Source organism: Triticum aestivum, chromosome 7B (genome assembly GCF_018294505.1).
Source record: "Triticum aestivum cultivar Chinese Spring chromosome 7B, IWGSC CS RefSeq v2.1, whole genome shotgun sequence".
Lineage (NCBI taxonomy): Eukaryota > Viridiplantae > Streptophyta > Magnoliopsida > Poales > Poaceae > Triticum > Triticum aestivum.
In genome coordinates, this window is record NC_057813.1 from 288,621,915 (window position 1) to 288,640,213 (window position 18,299).

Consider the following 18,299-nt stretch of genomic DNA (forward strand, 5'->3'; position numbering starts at 1 on the left):
ACAAGTTCAATAAGGGAAGTTGCTACCAAATCTGGCCTATGGCTGTGCAACGATTTTATGGTGAGTGCAAGTATAAAAGAAGAATTTGAGCAATATGTTCACAATGCCGAGCTCTGTCCCTACATTGAAGATAAGTGCAACCAGCATCTCAGCCTCACAGAATCGTTTACTAAAGAATATAAATTTCATCCTCGTTAGTCTAGAGTGTCGTTTAAACTGTATCACCTTCCATTGATCTTACCTCTAGAGACTTTTCTAATATCTGCAAAATTCCATTTTGGGGTTCGCTAGACGAACCACCAAGGGCTGATTATGAGACATTTCTTACTAGCCTTTGTTATGGAGAGGATAGAGGAGTGACACAAGGTAGAATAAAAAGTATTCACTTCCCATCAATTCAATACTGCACTGTTTAATGGCAAATGTATTGTAGGCAAACAAGACTGTAGTACACTGTGTGCTCCTGACTTGAGCCTCATACACACTGCCCTCACCAGTATCCAATGTTATAACCTTTTAGTGATTGTTGCATGCAGGTTGCAACACAAGCTGGTAGTGGTTATTTTTAAGGTGGGATTTATGCTTCACGTTTAGCAACGGAGCTGGGTGTTTCACCTTGGCCCAATGACCCTATCCTACATACTCAGTACTTAGACTTTGAGGCCATGAAGCATCATAAGTTCCTCAAGAGAAAACTCGATAATTACACTTATAACTTGCAATTCGATAAAGAATCCATTGTGCATATTGCTTTGCCTGCGCCTGCTCTCTTTGATTTTGACAGCAAAAGAAGATATTATGTTTCTGAGAGTGAGGCTCGCGAGCACAATGCGGAGGTCGCGGATGCTTGGCGGGCTGAGTTGGTTGCACCAAGAGCCTCTATTAGTTACCACTCTGACTACTATGCAGGCCGCAGATGGTGATTACCATGATAGGCCAAAAGCCTAAGCTTGGGGGAGTACATATTCCCACCGACATTACATTCATGTTCACACATTTCATTCTAGTTGTCAGTGCTCACACGTTTTCATTATATCATCCATGTTACACTAAGCTTATTTGCCGTCCGCCATCGATGGCAAACCTGCTCGGCAAAGAGAGCAACGGTAAACAAGTTCTTTGCCGTTTGCTTCCGCAAAGCGGATGACAAAGGACCTTTACCGTCAGCGGCGGACAACAAAGAACATGGACGGCAAAAACCATGCGTTAGCCACGTTAGGTGGCTAACAGCTGCCCTTGCCATTTGCCAGTTGACGACAAAGTTGCACAACCCTTTATCGTCTTCTTTGTGACATCAGCAGACCCAGCCATTTGCCGTCTTCCACGGATGGCAAACTGACCAAACGGGTCAGATCCCAGGTTACATAGGTTGCTGCCATGTGGCCTCTTTACCGTTGGAGGCAGATGGCAAAGGCACCTTTGTCATCGGTGGCGGATGGCAAAGTGCCGTATTGTTGCTGTTTTTTCTGTTTTCTATTATATCCCTGCATTTTCAAAAGATATATATATATATACAGACGGTCTATTCTGCTAATATTAGCAGAATAACTATTCTGCACATCACTTCCGCACTACACGCTGAACGTAAGTGCACGTCATTCTTTGAACCAAGTGTGCTGCAGTACTCATACGAGTGAACTTCTCGTCGAAAAAAATTGCACGTGTTATTTTTTCGGTACTGTTTTCGTTCTAATTTTTTAACCGTTCATTGGAACAAGGCGTGTAATATACCTTTGAAAAGCTATGGATTAGGCGCAACTTCGACATGTTGAACACTTTTCGAGATTCCACGCGGTTTAAGAGCAGTTTTGAAAATGGTGCGGCCCATGACGAGTGGCAGCGGGCATTTTTTCGCGATTTCTTCTAAACCGCTTGTCGGAATGAAGCAAACGATACGCCGTTGGATAGATATCATTGAGGCACATCTTTTTCATATATAAATTTTTCTCTAATTCCTTATAGTTTAAGAGCAGTTTCAAATTTACTAAATCGCGGAATTCTGTTTTTTTTTAAAATTCAAATTTTCGGTACTGTTTTTGCTCCAGTTTCTTAACCGTTTGTCGGAATGGGGTGTGTCATACACCATTGAAAAGCTATGGATGAGGCGCAACTTTCATATGTTGAAATGTTTTTAAGATTCCTTACAGTTTTAATTTAATTTTGAAAATCGTGCGGCTGACGACGAGAGGCAGTGGCCGTTTTTCGTGATTTTTTACAAACCGTTGGTCGAAATGATTCAAATTATATGCCGTTGGAAAGATATCGATGAGGCGCAACTTTTTTGTGTAGAACACAGTCTCTAATTCTTTACGGTTTAAGAGAAATTTCAAATTTACCGAAATGCGGACACTCTATTTTTTCACGACCCAAAATCGTCGTATGTACTGCATCAGACAGAAAACCGCACTGCTTTCCGACCAAAAACCACATTGCATCAGACTGACAAGTGCACTGCATGATTTCTTTTTTATGTGACGTAAATTTCCCCATACGAGTTTTTGTTTTTGTTGTCTTTTTTTCAACTTTGTGTGATGAACGAGAGTGGACCGCAAAGACAAGGGCAAGTGAGCTGCGACATATATCAAAGTGAACCGCATTACCATCTTGTTGTTTCGCTAATTTTTTTTGCATTTTCATGTCGGGGGTAAGTAAACAACATCACTCTCAAAAGTGAACCACATCCGAGGACCAAACGCACTGCAAAACGAACCACACACATTTTTTTTTTGTTTTAGAAATTCTTCCGCTCTACGAGGACGAGGCGAGTGAACCACATTGTTTTTTGCTTGGTTTCTTCCACCGTGTGTACCCTGAAATTTAACCTTGTGTTGTGGTTTCACACGGGCACCCCTCAATTTGATTAAGCGCATGCAGACTACATGATCAAGGTTAGTGTACTACATGATCAAGGTTAGTGTGCTGCATCATGTGTTTCCTCGTTTTCTAAAAAAATAAGAAGAATTTGCAAAGTGAATTTGCATCCAAGTCAACCATAACTTTTTTTAAGTTAACTGAGGAAAACATAGGAAAATGAACAGTAGCACATGGCAAATTGAATAGCCAGGGAGCTCCAAGTGAACGGCATGCCCACACCGTCGGGACTGTACGCACAACACACAGCTAGCCATGGTGCTCTTTTAGCAACTGCAGATTCAACACGAAACAAGGCAGCACTGCATCGAAGATAAAGACTACAATTTTTGTGCCCGATGAAATCTGAAAAAGCCGCATTATTACACAGCAAACTGCAGCCATTCGCCGTGTTGTACTACACCACCAAGCCCGTGCTGCTCCAAGGACGGACGAGGGGATGTGGAAGAAGTGGGGGGATTTAATCGAACTGCACCACTGCATCTATAAAAAACCTTGCATTAGTAATCACCGGACTGCACTAGGAAATCTTCTGGGCTGAATACACAAAAAATGACAGCAAAAATCCAAAAGCATTTTTTTCTTAACTGCAAAGCGACGCCTACTGCTCTTCCATGGGGCGTTGGTGCAGCTGTCGACTCCCCTCGCACGCATCCGGGGAATGCGCCGGAAGACTGCACTACATCTCCACGCACCGCACACTGCACTGCACGCTTCTTCATCGATGCTCGGGGAGGGGGGAGGGGGGTGTGGGCGTCGGTGTTGGAGCTCGTCACCGGTGACATGGAGGTCACCGCACGATCCGAGGTGAGGATAAGGGGATCCGGCTGGATCCCGTGGCTACAGGCGCGGGGGGTCCGACGGTCGCCACTCGCCGGCGTCCACGGCCACGGGAGGCGCTTGCGAGCAGGAGGCCTGAGGTGGAGGTTGTCGAAAAACAACTACCGCAGACGCCCAGATCCGGCAAACCTTTTGCCCTTCTACAGAGGAGAGCCGTGGGAATCCGGCGAGATGCAGGGCACGCCACACCCAAACCTGCGAGGAAGATGGTCGGCCGGGAAGAGGACCACTGCGGGAGGCTTGGAAGCAGTGTATCTCGCGCGAATCCGGCAACTCCTGGGACTTGGATCCGGCATTGGGGTGTGGCGGCGTTTGGTTGTGGGAGACAGGGGAGGAAGAAAGAAGAAGGTGTGGCATCGGGGCAGAGCATGGGGGCGGCCGGCAGATAACGGTGTGGCGCCGGCGAGGAGAACTCGGGAGGCAGCAATGGTTGGAGGGGGGTGGCGTGGTCTGGTGTCCCGGTGGTTGGGAGGTCGTCCCCATGGTCGCCGGCCAGATCCCCGGAAGGTGGTGGGAGGGTGGAGCGCTGCGGGAAAGGAGGTGGTGGTGGCCGGCGTCGCCGGAGAAGGTAGGAAGGGTAGGGGGCGCGCCGCGTCGGAGAAGGTGGGGAGGGAGGTGGGCTGGCGCGGGGAAGGAGGCCGGGCACGGCGCTAGGAGGGAGGTGACTGGCTGGGGTCGTGGGGAGATAAGGTGGGGTGTGGGTGTTTTTTTTTGTCCGGTGAAGTTCAGTTTTTTTGTTCGCGGGGTTAGTTTCTAGCTACGGGTCAACTCGACGTTGTTAGCAGAATAAGGTGGCTGTTAGCAGAATAAGACTCTTAGGGGTGTTATCATAATAGACCCACCCTCTATATATATATATATATATATATATATATATATATATATGGTATATATAGTTTCAACATCAAACATAGCACATGTATCAAACATCTAGCAGTACATCAATGCAACATAACACATAGGATATTAAAAGATCCAATGCATACATAGTTTCACGGAGTTCATCCATATATACATACATAGTTTCACATTGTTCATCAATACAAATGAAAACAAGAACTAAACACTAGCAGTCCATCAAATGTTGCTTCCATGAAGTGAATCAAACCTGCAAAAATGGGAGTAAGAAAGTTAGAAGAAGAAGAAGAAGACTTGAAGAAGAAGAAGAAGAAGAAGAAGAAGACTAGAAGAAGAAGAAGAATAAGAAGGAGAAGAAGACTAGAAGAAGAAAGAAGAAGAAGAGAAGACTAGAAGAAGAAGAAGAAGAATTTTCTTCTTCTTCTTCTTTTCTCATCTTTCTCTTCTCTTCTATCTTTTTATCCCTTTCCTCTGCATTCTCATTCTTCTTCTTTTATTCTTTCTTTTTCTTCACCTTCTTCTTCTATTCTTTCTCTTTCTCCTCTTTCTTGTTTTTCTTCTTCTTATTCCTTATTTGTGTCATTTTAGAGCTAACATACGTAATTATGCCATTTTTTAGCCAACTTAGCTTATTATGTCATTTTGGAGGAAAATAAGGTAAGTATAGGTTATTTTTGTGCTAACCTAGGTGATGATGCCATTTTTGAGCCAACTTACGTAAGTATACATCATTTTTTATCTAACTTAGGTAATTATGCCATTCAGGAGGAAAATAAGCTAAGTATGTATTTGTTAAGCAAAACACCAGAGAACACTTACCCTCATCAGAACTACTGTGATGAAGATCGCAACTAAGGTAACAATTGATCCAATGGCATAATGATACCAGGCCTCATCACCAATGGCGCATTTTCTAATCTTCTTAATGTTCAAGCGCATTGCATCCATCTTGAAGCGCATTGCATTCATCTTCATCTTGTGATCATCGATGACATTGATAACATACAACTCCAATTTCATCTTATCTTCTTCATTTCTCTTAATTTTTTCTTTCAAATACTCATTTTCTTTTTCAACTAAAATTTAACTTCTCGACAAGAGGGTCGGTTGCAATTTCCGGTTCACATACCTCCTAGATAAAAATATCTCTATGTCAACTTGATGCCATAATTGTCATAAATGCGAAATGCAACAAATAGTTATAAAAGAGAATATACCACATCCGAATCATGAATCGAGTGACGGTCGACGGGGATGGATATCAAGACCATGCCACTATGTATAACAAATAGTCATACAAAGTAAGAAAATTATACAAGTAACTATATAAATCATACAATCATACAAGTAACTATATAAATCAAGTACAACATAATAAAATTGAATACCTAATAATAATATTGATTGTTGGGTTCAATAAATGCTCTAGGATCAATAAATGCATCATCATCATCACTATCATCAATGAAGTGCTCATCGGAGTCAATGACATCAACATGTGGAAGGCCACCTTTACGTAATCGGTCAAGCATTAACAAGTCATCCACAACAGTAACCTCTTCTTGTTCAAGTTCTTCTTGTTCCAGCTCACGGGTAAAGTCGAGCTCACTGTCGCTGTCTACTTCAATGTTCTGGTGTGAAGTAGAGCGTTTCTTGAAGTGTTTTTTTGGAAAGACGTGTTTCTTGGAAGAATTCACTTCATATGTGTCTGGGTTAATGTGAGGTTCATAATCCTCTTCATTGGGGGTGGCGGTCTAACATGTGGCGGCACTTTATAAACGACATCCCAACCATTCAGATTTGGATCAGTTTGGCAGGCCCATGGTAGATAGAAAACTTGGGTCGCCTGTTGAGCCGTAATATAGACATCGGGAACATCTAAATGGGTGCTTTGTTTGATTTCGACTAGCCCTATATGTTCACGAGTCCTTCTAGTCTCCTTCGACTGGAACCAATAACATTTGAAGACTATGACGTTCGGTGCATTTTGACCATAGAATAGAAGTTCATAAATTGCTTCAACTCTCCCATAATACTCGATACCTCCATCGCCGATAGCAGAGACATAAAAATTTGTAGACTTTTGGTCAGCCATAGATAGCTCTTTGCCGTAGGTACGAAAGTGATACCCGTTGATGTCGTATTTGTTAAATGAACAGACCTTAAAGTCAAAACCATTAGCAAGTTGTCTCAATTCGATGTGCATAGACTCTGAATTAGCCTACAGGTTTAATACGAAAGGATTGTTGCATTAGCTGCAAATTAGATGAAGAAATGACAATGGTCTAATGGAAATTACCGTTTGTTTGAACCAAGAGATGAAACCGGGAAAGCCACCTCCTTGCTTTGCCTGAAGCTCATACTCTTCGATGGATTCCTTTGGGATCACCACTCCATCCGAGAATTTGGTGATGTATCGACTGTATCAAAAAATATCCGAGAATAAGAGCAGTTCAAAGGAATTAGAAGTTGCAAAACAATGTACTGCGAGAACTTACTCGATGTACGGCCGCACTTCTGTTAGGTTGGTGAAGATATACAACGAAATGGTCCGCATTCTTTGACATCCAATGATATTAGTTTCGAAGCACCTGCTAGTGCGAGATCCCCTTTGAATAGGCCGAGGTTGGATCCACCTTTTTTATGGTCGCCAACATGTACCGAGGCTTCAAATTATGCAAATGAATTTTTTTGGCTTCGTAGTGTGCCGTCATGAAGTTTGCCGCCTCCTCAGTAATGAATGCCTCGGCCATCAATGCTTCAATTCTACGTTTATTTTTACATTTTGCTCGGAGCTTCTTCTGCATCCTCTCAGTTGCATAGCATCAATGATTTTGCACGGGCCCCACAATCTTGCCTCGGTCAGGAGATGCAAAATCAAGTGTTGCATTGGATTAAAGAATCCCGGCGGAAAGATCTTCTCTAATTTGCAGATCAACTCCGGCACTAACTCTTCCATTTCTTCTAGCACGACGAATGATAGTTCTTTCACACAAAGAACACAGAAGAAATAACTCAGCTCTGCTAGTACTAGCAATTCATCCTCACGGATGAAGCCACACAACATCACCGACATTACCGCTCAATCCATATGTGCTAATCATGACTCTTGAGACGAAATATTTTCAATTTGTCAAGACTCGCTCCCCTCTTTAGATTCGCTGCATACCCATCAGGGAACATCAACTGCATTTTTACCCACAAGATAATTTCCCTCATAGCTGGCCTTCCAAGATTGAACCATGCATTTGGCTTCGTCTAGTTCTTCTTTCCTTTCGGTTCTTGCATTTTTTATAACGTTCTATGACATAGCGCCTCCTGATCGACTCTAGCCTTAGTATTATCCTTTGACTTCCCCTCTATGCCGAAAAATGTACCAAAAAGTGCCTCAGCGATATTCTTTTCAGTGTGCATCACGTCGATGTTGTGTGGGCAAAGGAGGTCTTTGAAGTAAGGCAGATCCCAAAAGCATGTCTTGTGAGTCCAGGCGTGTTTCGAATTATACCCCTTGAAATACCCTGGACGCTCTGGATCTGGCTTGAGAGCGTTTAACTGATCCAGGGTCTCTTGGCCTGTCAACGGAGGTGGTGCAAAGTTTTTGACAACTCTACCTTTCATGAAGTTCTTCTTGTCTTTCCTGAACTTTTGGTGAGGATCCAGGAACTGTCTATGCAAGTCGAAGCAAGAAAACTTGCGACCTGCCTGCAACCAATGAAACTCAAGAGCTGCCTTGTATGTGGGGCACGAGAACCTTCCATGCACACACCAGCCAATGAATAGCGCATATGCCAGCAAGTCATGCGTCGAGTACATGTACTAGACACGCACTATGAAGTTCTGTTTGTTAAAGGCGTCGGATGTCTTGAACCCATTATCCCAAGCTTCTTGCAATTCGTCCTTAAGTGGCTGCAGGTACACATTCATATTCTTCCCTGGATAGTTTGGCCCTAGAATTATCAACATCAGGAAAATGTTCTTTCTTTGCATAATCTATCCGCGGGGGGGGGGGGGGGGGATTGAGTGGAATGGCAAATACAGGCCAACAACTATATCGGGTTGCCATGAGACCAAACACAGTGAACCCATCCGTGTTGATGCCGACTCGAGGATGCCTTGGATCTGCCGCTTTTTCCGCATATAATGCATCGAAGCGCTTCCACGCTTCACCATCCGATGTGTGTACCATCATCAGATTCCCATCTGCATCGAGTTCGGTTCTTTTGCTTGTTTTGTGCCATGTCATCTGCCTGGCCGTCTCTTCGACCATGAAAATACATTGAAGTCTTGGTACGATTGGCATATACCGAAGAACATTAACCAGGATTTTGGTCTGCGTCTTCTCACCCATATCGTTGTCTACCACAATATACCTAGAAAACTTGCAAATGGGACAATATTTCAAGTCCGCATACTCAAGCCTAAATAAGGCACATCCTTTCTCGCAGGCATGTATCTTCTCATAGGGCATCTTAAGAACACGGAGGATTTTGTCTGACTGGTACAGGTTTGCAGGCAGTACATGACCTTCGGGTAAAAAGCGTCCAAATACTGTCATCATCACGTCGTAGCATTCTCTGCCCAAGTTGAATTGAGCCTTCAGAGCCATTACTTGTGAGATGGCATCCAGCTAACAAAGCTCAATGTGCTCATGAAGAGGACGTTTTGAAGACTCCAACATTTCATTGAAGGCCTTTGTAGATTCCTCCATCTCTTTGTCCGAATCCCGAGCATCATCAAACTTTTGCACCATGTCCTCCATCCTAGTACCATGCTCATCGGTGCGACGAAGAACCACCTCAGCTCTGGCACGTTGGGTAGACTCAGCATGAAATGTCCACACCATATAACCGGGTGTAAAACCACTCTTCTGCAGGTGTTTTCCCATTTCATCCTCTATCCTCTTTTCGCAATTGTTACACCGGACACAGAGGCACCAGTTTTCCTCTGGCCATTTGCAAATGCGGCATTCACAAACCCCTTGGTTTTGTTAACCATTCATTGGTAATCTCTTTCTAACTAGTGCAACAGGTGTACATCCACCACGATCACTCGTCTTGCTTAGCTATTGGACAAACAAGAAATATATATAATCCAGCATGTATATTCATGAGTTAATCTAGTTTTTCAATTTTATTGCGTCCATACAACCTACACTCTAATAGGTAAGGATAGGTCCTAATCCCACCCGAGTATGTGTAGACTGAGTATGTTCTCCATGCTCTACCCCATTCTGAGACAAAATTTCGGCAGCACCTCCCCGATGTTCTCCCGATACACATCTCGGCAAAAAGCCGAGAGAATGTGCATCCGGAGAACAAGAGGGAGGCACTGACAAAATTTTGACTCGGAATGGGGTAGAGCATGGAGAACGTACTCAATCTACACATACTCGGGCTATCTAGGGAAATCACTGGACAATCCGAATGAGTTATGGTGATAAATATGCAACTAAATGCATATTTATCGATGCAACCCTTTCAGATGGGAGACACATACTGGTTACGTGCTTGTAGTTACCTAGGTAGTGTCATCATCATGAAGGCCAGAACGGAGCAAATAATTAAGGGGGGAGGAGGAGATGTCATTTGTGCCCACCCACGAACGCAGGGGCGAAGCTCGTCGAACACCAGACCCTCGCAGCGACGAGACAACTGCACATTGAAATCGAAAGATGAGTAACATAGAATTATTCTTTTTGCCATGAACCTAACTAAAATTAAAAGAAACTAAGACTAAACTAAAGTAAATCTAAAAAACAAAAAAAAGAATAAAAAAAGGAGAGAGGGCAGCCGTGGAGCTCATCAAAGAGAAGGCAACAGTGGCGACGGGCGGCGGTGGAGGAGGGGGCGAGGTGGTGGTGGCGACCGAGCGGCGGTGGAGGAGGAGAGCAGGGCGGGGCGGCCTGGGGCAACAGGGTTCCAGGGTAGGGAGGGAGGGCAGGTGGCGTCGCGAGGTGGCGGCTCCCGGTCGGCAGGGGCGACGGGGATTGGGGGTGACTGGGCGGCAGGGCAGCGTGTGTGACGGGCCGGCTGGGGCGGCAGGGCGACTGGACGGTGGGAGCGGGGGGCTCTAGGGCAGGGAGGGTGGTGGGGCGGTGATGGTGCTGGGTGGCGGGTAGTACGAGCGACGAGATGGTGGGGGCGGGGGGCTCTGGGGCAGGGTGGGTGGCGGGGCAGCGGCAACGGTGTGGGCGCAGGGCCGCGCGGGTGGAGGGAGAGGGGTGGGGCCGGGGAGAGAGGGAGGGGTGGCCGTTCGAGGCCGTCAGTGGGCACGTTCTTTGCCGTCAGCTAGCGAACGGATACGAATCTTTGCAATCCACTAGCGAACGACAAAGAGGGGGGCTGGTGGGCCGTTAGGGTTTGGGCCTCCACTGGACCCCACCCACCTCTTTGTCGCCCGCCAGCGAACGACAAAGTTTCTTTTCCTACGGCTAGCCGACGGCAAAGAACTGGCTGATGGCAAATAGGGTCTTTGTCGTCCGTGTTTTGGAAGCAAACAAAAAAGACCTTCTTTGCCATCCGCAAGCAGATGGCAAATATCTGACTGATGTCAAATTCTCTGTTCCCAGTAGTGTTTGATTTATTTTCTCGCTTTCTTGTGTTTTTAAAGAACTTTGAGAAAACCCAAAAATATTTCTCGATTCTTCTTTTGCTTGTTAGGATCTCTCCCTTGTAAATAGTTTTTCTTGTTTTTGTTTTTCCTTCTTTAAATATGCTTTCTTCTGAGAAAAACTAAAAACTCCAAAAAATATTTTAGTGTGTTTCTCCGAAATTCTTTTCTGTTTATTGAGTCATACCAAGGAGAAGACCACGATGAAAATGTTGAGTAGCTCTTGTATGCATTATTGTTGATATAACAAAGAGCCCGAATTACCTTGTCTTCTCCTTTTGAATAAAATGCTTGCAGAATCCAGCTTAGTCCATGGTACTCTTGCACTGTTATTTTCATATTGTTCGGTCGTTCAAGTGAAAGGAAATAATGATGATATTCGATGAACTGGCTGTGGCAGAGAGAAATGGGTATGAACTCAACTTGTTCTCTTTTTGTAAATATTTTTAACCTAGTATCCATGATTCAGCGCATTATGATCAAACATGTTTGCAATGATAATTAGATATTATAGTTTCTCATGCCATGCTTATGTAGCTAGTAGTGGATAATGATTTATCTTGGATGTCAACATTGCGTTAAAATGATTGTGATGTAGTATGATGATATGGTATCCTCCTCTGAATGTTTCGAGTGGCTTGACTTGGCACATGTTCATGCATGCAGTTGAATCAAAACCAACATAGCCTCTATGATATTTATGTTCATGGTGCCCATATCCTACTCATGCTAGTATCTAATGTTCAGCATGCATAATGCATGTTCGTGACCATTTTTGCTCTTTAGCTGGCTGCCTTCCAAGATATTTGCTAGCCTTCGCCTGTACTAAGCGGAAATACCGCTTGTGCATCAAAACCCTAAAACCAAAGTTATTCCAGATGAGTCCACCATACCTACCTATATGCGGTATTACCCTGCCATTCTAATTAAATTTGCATGTGCCACCTCTAAAAACTTCAAATAAATATCTGTTTTTGTGTGCCTGGATTGTTCATAGAGCGACATGGGGTAGTCAGTATCTTCCATACTAAGCGCGTTATTCTTATGATGAGTGTTTATTCACTCGTCCTTGCACGAGAGGGCTAGTAATAGGGATTCCCAGTCCCGAAATAAAAATTGCAAATAATTAAAGAAAACTCCCCCAGGATTGTTGTTGGTATGGACGGTACCCGTGGATTCGGCTAGCCGTGGAGTGTGATTGGTGGTGGAGGGTAGTAAGCCTTTACTTTTATCGCTTGGGAACCTCCACTAATGTGTTTAGCATGGAAGATATTGATAACTCCCGATCGTGACGTAAATAGGAAGGGTGCATTTCTAAAATTTCATTTACATCGGTATTAAAAACTAAGCTCTGGCACCGATGCAAATCCCTGCTTCCCTCTACGAAGGGACTATCTATGTAATTTTATGTTGAGTCATCACCTTCTCAAATAAGCGCCAGATTCTAAGAGCACTAATGTCATCCTCATGCATTGTGTATAGTTAATGTTGGATGCATCATGATTGGATCTTTTCTACCATGAATTACAGTGTTTAGTCGTTGCTTGAACTTTGGTGGTGCTCTGCATTTATGTTTTGCAGTCTCAGAAAGTGCTTGCAAGATACCACTGTTGTCATATTATATCATGATTGTTTTGACAAGGTGTTGTCATTTGTGATATTTTATTGTATCTCGCTAGTTGATTATGTCACTGATATGTGTTAATATAATTTTTAAGAGTTATTGTTGATGTGGTTAGTTATAATATTTGCTGAAACCCTAAGTGCAAGCTACTTAAGCTTATTTATGGACACAAGAGCAAAAGAGTTCATAAAAGTTTTTCTTTTCCACTTTTAGTTTATCAACTGAATTGCTTGAAGATAAGCAAAGGTTTAAGCTTGGGTGAGTTGATACGTCTCCGTCGTATCTACTTTTCCTAATGCTTTTCCTCTTGTTTTGGACTCTAATTTGCTTGATTTGAATGAAACTAACCTGGACTGGTGTTTTTTTCAGTAGAACTACCATGGTGTTGTTTTTGTGCAGAAATAAAAATTCTCTGAATGGAAGAAACTTTTTGGAGATTTATTTCGTAATAAAAGAAAAGTGCTGGAGCCAGGAACCACTGATGGGGCCCCTTGGGTGAGCACGGCCCACCTGGGCGCGCCCCCTCCAAGCGTTCCCAGGTGGGTTGTGCCGACCAGGTGGCCCCGCAGACCCTATCTCTGACTCCATAAATACCTATATATATATCTGGAGCAGAAAATCAAGGAGGAAGAATTACCTTGTTTCATGATATGAGGCCGCTGCCACCTCCTTTTCTTCATCGGGAGGCCAAATATGGAGTCCGTTTTGGGCTCTGGAGAGGGGGATCTTCGATCTTCGTCATCACCAACCCTCCTTCATCGCCAATTCCATGATCCTCCCCACCGAGAGTGAGTAATTCTTTCGTAGGCTCACTGGTCGGTGAGGAGTTGGATGAGATTCATCATGTAACCGATTTAGTGTTGTTAGGGCTTGATACCTTGTATCCACTATGTTTTTGAGATTCATGTTGATACGACTTTGCCATGCTTAATGCTTGTCACTTTGGGCTCGGGTGCCATGATTTCAGATCTGAACCGTTTATCTTTTCACCATTATATCTATGTTCTAGATTTGATCTTGCAAGTCATATTCACCTATTATGTGTTATGATCCGGAAACCCCGGAGTGACAATAGTCGGGATGCTTTCTGGTGATGGCCGTAGTTTGAGGAGTCATGTATTCACTATGTTTTAATCCTTTGTTCCTGTTCTCTATTAAAAGGAGGCCTTAATATCCCTTAGCTTCCTTATGGACCCCACCGCCACGGGAGGGTAGGACAAAAGATGTCATGCAAGTTCTTTCCATAAGCACGTATGATTATTTACGGAATACATGCCTACATTATATTTATGAACTGGAGCTAGTTTGTATCGCCCTAGGTTATGACTGTTATATGATGAATATCATCAAACGAATTCACCGATCCAATGCCTACGAATTTATCTTATATTGCTCTTGCTAAGTTACTATTGCTGCTGCTACTATTACACTTGCTACAAAATCATTGCTATCACTGTTACCATTACTATTACCGTTACCACCATTGTCAAAACTATCATACTACTTTGCTACTAATCAATTTACTGCAGATAATTAATCTCCAGGTGTGGTTGAATTGACAACTCAGCTACTAATACTTGCAAATAGTCTTTGGCTCCCCTTGTGTCGAATCTATAAATTTGGGTGTAATACTCTACCCTTGAAAATTGTTGCGATCCCCTATACTTGTGGGTTATCAATGAGCTATCTGTTGTTATGAATTACCAAAACCACCTGGGGATTAGTTGCAGTTACAATCTCCACCTTTTTGGTAATTGATGACAGCATATAGATCAAAGCTTCGACAAATGATCAAGTGAATAAAGTACATCGTCGCTTTGAGAAGTATGTGATAAGTAAGAGCTCATGTATATTTGTGCATTCACTACAAAAAAAGACACATCCGTGACATTTTGGGCCAAACGAAATTTTTTTTGTCATACATATGACACTTCTATGACGATAATTGTGACAAAACCCGGTATCATCATAGATGTGGTGGGATCCTACTTCTATGACAAAAAATCATGATAGAAAATGGGCTTTTCTTCCTGGGCGGGCCGGAGATGCAGCTGCATGACATTGTTTGGGCCGTCCATAACGGAAAAAATCGTGGTAGAAGCGAGGGGGAGGAAAATTTCGGGGAGTTCCCGGTTACGGTGGGAGGTCGGGGGCCGAGCGATGCGCGTTTCTCTCATACACGTACGCACGTGTGTGCGAGGCGTTGGCTCTAACTGAACCCGAGCTAGGCGTTCGGCTCTAACTGAACCCAAGTGATTGCACTGCAGGGTACGCGTTACTGAACCCGAGCGATCGATCGATGGCTGTTAACTGAACCCGATCGAGCGATTCCTTCGCTGCTGCTGCTAACTGAAGCCGATCGATGCTGCCTCTGGGATGAACAGTGAGCGTTGTTGGGGGGGGGGGTGGATGAACAGTGGGCGGTGGCGTTGCCTTTGGATGAACAGGACCCCGTGGTGTGGTGGAGGGCTGGATGAACAGTCGATGGTGGAGGGGTGCCCGTGGAGGGGTGGTTGAACCAGACCCCGTGGTGTGGAGGGCTGGATGAACAGTAGACGGTGGAGGGGTGCCCGTGGAGGGGTGATTGAACAGTAGCCGATGGAGTAGCGCGCGGTGGAGGCTGGATGATCAGGAGCCCGTGGAGGCTGGAGGAGGTCAACGGTAGCCCGTGGAGGCTGGAGGAGGTCAACGGTGGAGATGAACAGTATCCCGTGGAGTCCCGTTTTGCGGTACGCCACACCCCTCTCGATGAACAGGACCCCCGTTTCGACCGTAGTGCTCCAACACAAGTCCATTTCGTCCGTTTTGCGGTACGCCACACCCCTCCCGATCAACAGGACCCCCGTTTCGACCGTAGCGCTCCAACACAAGTCCGTTTCGTCCGTTTTGTGGTACACCACACCCCTCCCGATCAACAGGACCCCCATTTCGACCATAGGAGGTTCGTTTCCTCCGTTTTGTGGTACGCCACACCCCTCCCGATCAACAGGACCATGTTCCGAACGTAGGAGGTCCATTTCCTCCGTTGTGCGGTACGCCAGGCCTCGTTTCCATCGCCTGTTCCGTCCAAGCCCACCCGATGAACATGACCACGCATTCCGTTCTGACCCAGCCGGTTGGCTCCCACACGTTCCATTGCCTCCCGATGAACATGACACATTCCGTTGCCTCCCCATGAACACGACGCATTCCGTTGCCTCCCAATGAACACGAGCCCTCGCCGTACGTATGCGTGCGTAGGCGTTCGAGACCCCGCCCGTATGTACACATACGTGGCCATATTTTCTTTCTTGCACCCTGGCTGCTGTATGTACATGTACATGCTACGTGCGCGCCTCTACTACGACACGTGCGCACCTCTACAGCCACCAGTATATATGTACGTACACGTTCGCGACCAGAATGAAAACGTTACGTACGCTTCGACCAGGTGGGTCCTGACTGTCAGGCACTTATTTGCCTGCGAAGATGTAGCTGGTGGGTCCCAGCAGTCAAGGGTCGAATAGTTTTTTATGCCCGGACGCACTTCCTTGCATGCGAAGATGTAGCTGGTGGGTCCCAGAAGTCAGGGGAAATGTTTTTTTCGTGAAATACGGTGGCCTGTCCGGTGGGTCCCTGCTGTCAGGTGGAGGAATAATTATTTTGCATGTAATAAGGAGGCACTTCCTTGCTGCGGCCGTGGAGCCAGCTGTCAGCCTCTCCACGTACAGTCCACGTCCGATGGAAGCTGTTCCTTGACCACATTGACGACGCCGCGCCGAGAGCACCAGGGCGGTGGACGATGGTGAGGCCTAGGAAGGGGACAATGCGGAGCCAGGGAAGACATGGCAGTGGATGCCCACGCGTAGATGAGTACGAGGGTTCACTGGTTCGCTGCGGTGTGAGGCTGCCGTCGCCGCACAATAACAGGGGGTGTGGGTGAGTAGAGGGATGGCCTGGCTAGTGGTGGCAGTAGTAGGGGGCGGTGAGGCCTCCACCACATCGCAGCCGGCCACGAGAGGCAGGAGCACGAGGCACAGCCGACGCTGGTTTGGGCGGCTGGAGCAAGAACACCAGAGGTTGAAGAAGCACTACGGCCATTGGATGGACATCGTACGGTCACTGGAGCTAGAATTGTGCATATTGACTAAGTTGACAAAGCCCTCCATCCCCGTCAACTTAGTAGGCCCACAAGTGAGCCTGCCACTATACTGGGTCCTAGCTAACAGGGGGAGTATTCATTTTTTTTGTGCGTAATAAGGCGGCACTTCCTTGCGTGCGAAGATATAGCTGGTGGGTCCGAGCTGTCAGCGGTGGTAACGTTTTTTTTCACGAAATACAGAGGCCCTTTCGGTGGGTCCCTGATGTCAGGTGGAGGAATCATTATTTTGCGTGTAATAAGGAGGCATTTCCTTGCGTGCGTCCGTGGACCCAGCTATCGGCCTCTCCACGTACAGTCCACTTCAGATGCATGTCGGTCGTTGACCACGTTGACCAGCCCGCGCCGAGAGCACTAGGGCGGTGGACGACGGCGAGGCCTAGGAAGGGAACAACACAGAGGCAGGGAAGACTCGGAAGTTGTTTCCCACGCGGAGGGGAGTACGACTGTACGAGGGTTTACTGGTTCGTCTGCCGTCGCCGGAGAATAACAGCAGGTGTGGGTGAGTAGAGGGATGGCTAGGCCAGCGATGGGAGTACGGTGGGGCGGTGAGGCCTGCGCGGCAGCACAGCCGGCCGCGGGGAGGAGGGAGCAGGCAGTCCCGCCGATGCTTGTTTGAGCGGCTGGAGCTGGAAGAGCAGAGATTGAAGAAGCACGGCGGCCGTTCGATGGACATCCAACAGTCACTGCTTGTGCGTCAACCTTTTTTTAGGAAAGCCTCAAATCTGTGGAAAACAGCATACAACCCATCTGCCATTATTTCTAATAATTTACAGCCCATTTGCTAATTCTTAAGGTTTTTTTGGAGCCCATATTCTTTTTGTTAGCATTACAGCCCATATTGTGGCCACGGTTAAAAAATTATACGAAATTTTGCATATTTCGGTGCGGTCCGAACTGTTTTTAATCCCGAAATTTCGACTCACATTCAAACTGATTTTAAAAATAAATGTATATCAATATAAAATCCAACAAATTCTCCACGCATAAAAATTAATGTAATTTAAAATCTCGAAATGAAAAAAAGATATTTGAAACTAATTGCCGGTTTGATGTGTTTTAAAAATGTACAGCCCATTTCTCATTACTGATAGGCCATTTTCTCGGCCAGCCGAATGAAGCTCTCCTCGTCTTGAAAGATTTGCAGCCCAACAGGCCTGACAAAGCGACTTACTTGGCAAATCACAAAAAAACTGGGTTGTGGCCGTGGACCCAGCTGTCAGCCTCTCCACGTACAGTACTCTTCCGATGGAAGTCGGTCGTTGACCACATTGACCACGCCGCGCCGAGAGCACCAAGGCGGTGGACGATGGCGAGGCCTAGGAAGGGGACGACGCGGAGCCGGGGAAGACGCGGCAG

General features: G+C 45.7%; 1 long non-coding RNA gene across 1 annotated transcript; it reads right to left on the minus strand.

Moving 5' to 3' along the window:
• Positions 1-3,031: 3,031 nt before the first annotated feature.
• LOC123160666 (uncharacterized) lies at positions 3,032-4,416 on the minus strand. The gene is made up of 2 exons (XR_006480282.1): positions 3,460-4,416; positions 3,032-3,354 (listed from the first exon to the last, which is right to left on the minus strand). It is a non-coding gene; the product is annotated as an uncharacterized lncRNA (long non-coding RNA).
• Positions 4,417-18,299: the final 13,883 nt, after the last annotated feature.